Genomic DNA, 6,130 nt, shown 5'->3' with positions numbered 1-6,130 from the left:
CCTCCGCTCGGAGACAGGAGGACGATGGGAAAGCAAAGTGCAGAATTTGCAGGTGCAGGAGGCTGACGCTGCGGGAAGGATGGGCGGGGGGCGGGGTGAGGCGGGAGTAAAGCTCTCAGAGCTAGCCTCTGGCAGGAAAACTTTATTCGGAGAGTGAAAGCTCAACGTTTATTTCAGCATGTAGCCTGGGTAAAGCACCAAGACGAATCCAGGAATAGATAAAGAAGAATGGACTTGGTAGATTAAAGTAGCTAATAATATAAAAAGAAAATTAACCGGGTGAAGAGGGATGACAATATTATTATTGGTATGAGACCAAACCTGAAATGCTGAGACTGAGATATTAAGTATGAATTGTACAAGACGTTTAAGACAAAGCCCTTTAATCTTCCGTGATAATGGCTCCTGGGAGCTTTCCTGTCCATCATCTATAGGCTAAATCCTCTGATTTCTCTTTAATGTGGACACATAGAATTGTCGATGTCAGATGACTTTTTATCTACCGAAAGGTCAGTTTCTTACGAATCAGTTTAATTGATCATAGCAAACAATCTGTTCTTTTTCCAATTTCGGATCCTTTTACTTCTCCCCCCCCCATACACACACACTAAAAGTTTGAACACCACACTGTACTTATAAAAGTGTGACCAAAGTGTAGTGAGTCCTTTTCATACATTCTATGATCCATTCTAATTTTTCTATAGGCAAGTGATGCCAGCAGGATATGTTAAATTTCAAGTCCACTCTGTTCTGAGACTATTTTTGCCATGCTCTCCATACGTTATTTTAAACTAAACGACAACAACGAAAACCCTACACCTCATATGCTCTATAATTATTGTTAGCTTTCTGATTCTTTTGAACTTAGAGAATTTCTAAAAATTTAACTACTTGTTTGTAGATATGATCTTCAACATGTCCTGATTCTCTTCATATTCTTGCTCTCTAAAATAGTAGCTACTGACATCTTCCCATACAACCAACTTAAGTTCAAAAATAATTTTAAAATAGTAGAAATGTGACTAATTTAACAACGCTAACAAACACCCTCTTGGACAGGAAATAATTGCATTTATAGCATTTTCCTGAATATTCTCTAATTTTGTTGGGTTAACAGCTCTATGATGCAGATAGGAAGTGTTATGGACTGAATCATGTTTTCTCAAAATTCGTATGTTGGAGTCCTAACCTCAGCCCCTCAGAATGCGACTGTATTTGAGATAGGGGATTTTAAGAGGTAATGAGGGTAAAATGAAGATAAAATGAGCAGACCCTAAACCAATATGGTTGGTGTCATTTGTAAAGAGGAGATTAGGACACAAACACTGGAGGAAGACCACGTGAAAACATGGGGAGAAGATGGCTGTCTGAAGTCCAAGAGAGAGGCCTCGGAAGAGACCAACCCTGCTGACACCTTGATCTTGGACTTCCAGCTCCCCAAACTGTGAGACAATAGGTTTCTGCTGTTTATTTTTTATTTATTTATTTTTTTAAGATTTTATTTATTTATGTGACAGAGAGACAGCCAGCGAGAGAGGGAACACAAGCAGGGGGAGTGGGAGAGGAAGAAGCAGGCTCGCAGTGGAGGAGCCTGATGTGGGGCTCGATCCCAGAACGCTGGGATCATGCCCTGAGCCGAAGGCAGACGCTTAACAACTGAGCCACCCAGGCGCCCCTGCTGTTTAAATACCCATGTGTTATGGCAGCCCTCACAAACTAATACAGGAAGCTAATTGTTCATAACACCATGGAGAAACCTATTTTAAATTTTTAAAAAGATTTTATTGCTAAGTAATCTCTACACCCAACATGAGGCTCGAACTTACAGCCCCAAGTTCAAGAGCTGCATGCTTTACCAACTGAGTCAGCCAGGTGCCCCTGGATAAACTATTTTAAACATCAAACTACATAGATCATCCAGGGAGGGTTAAATTTCCCCAAAATATATTCAAGGCTTTCTTGCCAGAGAAAGGAATACTTTCTGCTCCACTCTTCTTATTTTAAATATGTGAATAAAATATAATCAGTAGCAGTTAAGAGAATACTAAAAGGTCTTTGGGGTAGGGAGCGAGGGGAAGGAAGACAAGGAGAGCATTGAGGGGGAAAAATCATTTTTTATTGAATCCCCAAGGATAATTTTACACCAGTCGCTTTCCCACTGAAATCCTTCTTGATTTACAAGAGTTTTGGTCAGAAGTGTTGGTAACAGTATATCTAAAATATCTAAGCACTTACTATTTTGTTTCCAAGAGTGGCATTAAATTACTCTACTTGTGAAACTACAATTGTCCAGCTGGTTTGTAATTCCCCGGGCAGTAAATGCCACACGCTGCACCCATTCAGTCAGCGAGCATGAACAGAGAGGGCTTATGGTTTAAGAAGAGTTTGCAAAATGCTAATGAAAAGAGAGAGTAGAAATGCTATTTATACAATTTAGTTGCCCAATTCCACAAGGCACTTAAAAAGTAACCGCTTCATTTCCTTTAAGTTTCTATGATTTACTTCATATATACTCACGTGAGTGTGTTCGATGTGTAGTGTTAACGGGCTTCTCTCTGTACTTTCGGAGCATCTACGTGCCGTACATGAAATTGGGGTAATAAATGTACTCACCTCAAGCATAGGAATTGGACGAAATAATTAGCACAATGCCTAGCCTTTAGTTGAAGCTTGGTAAGCACAAGCTATCATTATAAGAATTATCATTGGGGCCCTAATAACAGTTTAAACTTTATAGGCTTCTACTCCTCCTGCCCTTTTATCACCCTTTGCAGCTTTTCCTACCCTTTCCAAAATCTGATTGTGAGACCACACAGAATATTAACTGTTTTCTATATTCAGCCTTTATGCCTCCCGTGAATAAGTAAACTTGCCGATGTTCAATGTTACCCACTTCATTCCTCTCCAGTTGCATGTATGTGCTATGGTTTTTCTGCAGAGAATAAAGGGAGGGAGGTCCCTGAAAAATCTAAATATCAGCGGAAAGCAGAATCTCAAAAGTAACAAAAGCCAATTCCCAAAACTTCTTTTTTGTTTGGATAAAGTGGTGCTAGGACTGGAACAAAATTTTTTATTTGAAAATAGTCCAGGTGTCCTTCAACAAAAGAAAGAAGGATACCGTGGTGTGTTGATAAAAGACTACTACTCAGCGAGAGAAAAGGGATAGGTTATGGTACACTCCGTGATGTTTCTCGGAAAACATTATGCTGGGTGAAAAATCCGGACACGAAAGACTGCGTCAGCAGCACTCTGTGAAGTTGCACACGGGAGCTGTGGCTTCCAGTTTTATTCGGTCCTAAAGCAAGTTTACACAACTATAAAGCAGGCTCAGGATTCCGAACTCAATGACATTGCACCATGTGATTAAACTTGGCTTCTTACACGGCGCGCAGAGCAGGGCCCAAGACAAGCCACACAACAAGCACGATAACGGAAGGGTGCAGCGAGCGGGTGAACGACCCAAACTCTGAGGTCGGCCTGTGGGCACCCAGTTGAGATAAGGCCTTGTCCCGTCTGGGTCAGCGCTCAGCACTTACCGCTAACCGCGTTCAAGCGGTGAAGGCGATCCGCGGGCAGAGCCTCTGCGGCAGCTGCCTTTTCCGAGTGCGCAGACATAGAGAAGTCATGTCTGAAGAGTCTGACAGTTTGCTGCAAAAATCCTCTCCTTTTTAAAGGGATTTACTCAGCCTCGGGCCCCTGCAGACCCCTTCTGGTTCTGCTTGTTACCAGTTCTGGGGTGTCAGCTGATGGTTGTCCTGGGGATATCTTGTAGCTGCAGTACCTTTCACTGCTTGTGTCCCCTGCCTGATGCAGGCCCCTGCTTGACATGAGTGCCTCCATCTTGTTCTCTGCAGAGTGCATACTGAATAATTGCATTAAATGAAGTTTTAGCACAGGCTTTACTCATCCGTGGTAAGAAATCAGACCAGGAGGTGGGATTGACTAGGGAGGGACATGAGAGATTATCCTGGGGTGGTAGATAAGTTCTACATCTTGATCGGAGTGTTGGTTACTTGGGTGCATGCATTTGTCAACACCAAACTGTGTATTTCCCTGTAGGCAAATTGTATCTCAGTAGGACAAATTAAAAAAAAAAAAAAATCCAGTATCTTGGGAGAAAAGGCATGGTGAAGTAAGAAGACTTAGTTACCACTGTGAATGCCAGCAGTAACAGGTACATGATACATTGTTGTTGTAACAGTGACCAGGGGTTTAGTATGTAAATAAAGAGGAATAGCAGAGGAGATCCTGGGTGGCTCATTTGGTTAAGCCTCTGACTCTTGGTTTTGGCTCAGATCATGATCTCAGGGTCGTGAGATCAAGCCCTGGATGGGGCTCTGTGCTCAGTAGAGTCTGCTTGTCCCTGTCCTTCCCCCTCCAAGTGTGTATGCTGTCTCTCTCAAATAAATAAGTAAAATCTTAATTAAGAAAAAAAAAAGAGGAATAACAGAAAAAGTGGTTAAAAATTAAACGTTCCCTTACTTTAGTTAGCCTGGCTGTAGCTGTTAAGGATTCCTGATGTTTGATTTTTGTAGGTTGAAGAATCGCCAAAATCCCTGTTGTTCTTTTCTTCTCCCCTAACATTTACTTCCGTTTATTATGCGTAAGTCATCGTGGAAACCACACAGGAGCTCTGACCAAACCTAACTGGGTTGCCATGGACAAGCTGTTAACCTTCTGACACTCATTTTCTTCTCATGGTAAAATGAGGGAGCTGTAACATCAGGAGTCTAAAGATTCCTGCAGTCCCTGATATTTGCCCTCTGGATCAGATTGTCAGGACTTTGAACTTGACCCTGCTTAATAACAACACGAGCAGTCAATAAAATCTGAAAAAATGAAGTGTATTTATAAGGTGAAGTATAAGCTGGTTGCCTAACAAAACTAGGCATTGTGACTCCCTGAGGCAGGTGGCATGCTTGGCCCTTCGCCTGATAACGAAGCCTCATTTCTAAGGGTCTTGAAGAATCACATTTTAGGAAGGACACTGAAAATTACCTATTCTTTCCAGGACGCCTGGCTGGCTCCATCAGAAGAGCGTGCAACTCTTGATCTTGGGGTCATGACTTTGAGTCCGACATTTGGTGTAGAGATTACTTTAAAAAAAGCCTTCTTTTTTTTTTTTTAAGTTACCTATACCTTCCTTTAGTCAAGAATATACTCACAGGAAACCAGATATTTGAAAGTCAGTTTTTTATTCTGATTTTAAAAAGAGTAATACATAAGTATTTTTAGAAAATTTGAAAATGCAGGAAACTATAAAAAAAGGAAATAATCACCTTTTGATTTTTTCCACTTAGGTAATTTGTAACATTTCTGTGTATTTCCAATATTCCTGTCTGTGTATCTATGATATTTTAAATCCAGATAAATATTTCTATTTATCGTATCTACATATTTAATAAACGTGAACAAATATATACCATTAACATTTCCATGTTGTTTTCCCACAAATAAATTTTAATTACTATATTCTAGTCCAGGGGGTCAGCAACATTTTCCTGTAAAGGAAATATTTGGGGCTTTGCAAGCCACACAGTCTCTGTGACAACTACACGACTCAGCCCTGGGAGTGGGAAAGCAGCCAGAGACAATATGTGGGGGGAGGGGCATGGCTATATTTCAATAATACTTTGCTTATTAAAAAAAATGGACTAACCTGCAGGCCATTATTTGCTAATCTCTAGATTAAAAAGAAGTTCATTGTATAGGAGTATCTTGAAATTTATCTGACCAACACCCTGTTGTCAACACATAGGCTGTGTCAGGGTTTGTTCTGTTTGTTTTGTTTTGTTTGCCATTGTGAACAAAACTGAGATATACATCTGTATTTCGGTAGGATAAATACCAAGAAATAGACCTGGGACTAAGGCTGTTCCCACATAAGACAAAGCACACACACACACACACACACTAAGGCTGTTCCCACATAAGACAAAGCGCGCACGCACACACACACACACACACTTCGCCTTTCTACTCTCAGAGCTAACCCCTGTTAAGTGCGACATATACCCTTTCAGGTTTTTTCGCTGCTATGGCTCCCCCTCCCCCGTCGATGTCACCACACTGTGCCTTTGGTTCACTCACCGGCCCTTTTCACATGACAGTATTTTGAGGATCCTGCCAT

Source organism: Ursus arctos, unplaced genomic scaffold (assembly GCF_023065955.2).
Source record: "Ursus arctos isolate Adak ecotype North America unplaced genomic scaffold, UrsArc2.0 scaffold_11, whole genome shotgun sequence".
Classification (NCBI taxonomy): domain Eukaryota; kingdom Metazoa; phylum Chordata; class Mammalia; order Carnivora; family Ursidae; genus Ursus; species Ursus arctos.
The sequence above is the reverse complement of the archived record's forward strand: the minus strand, read 5'-3'. Positions refer to the sequence as shown.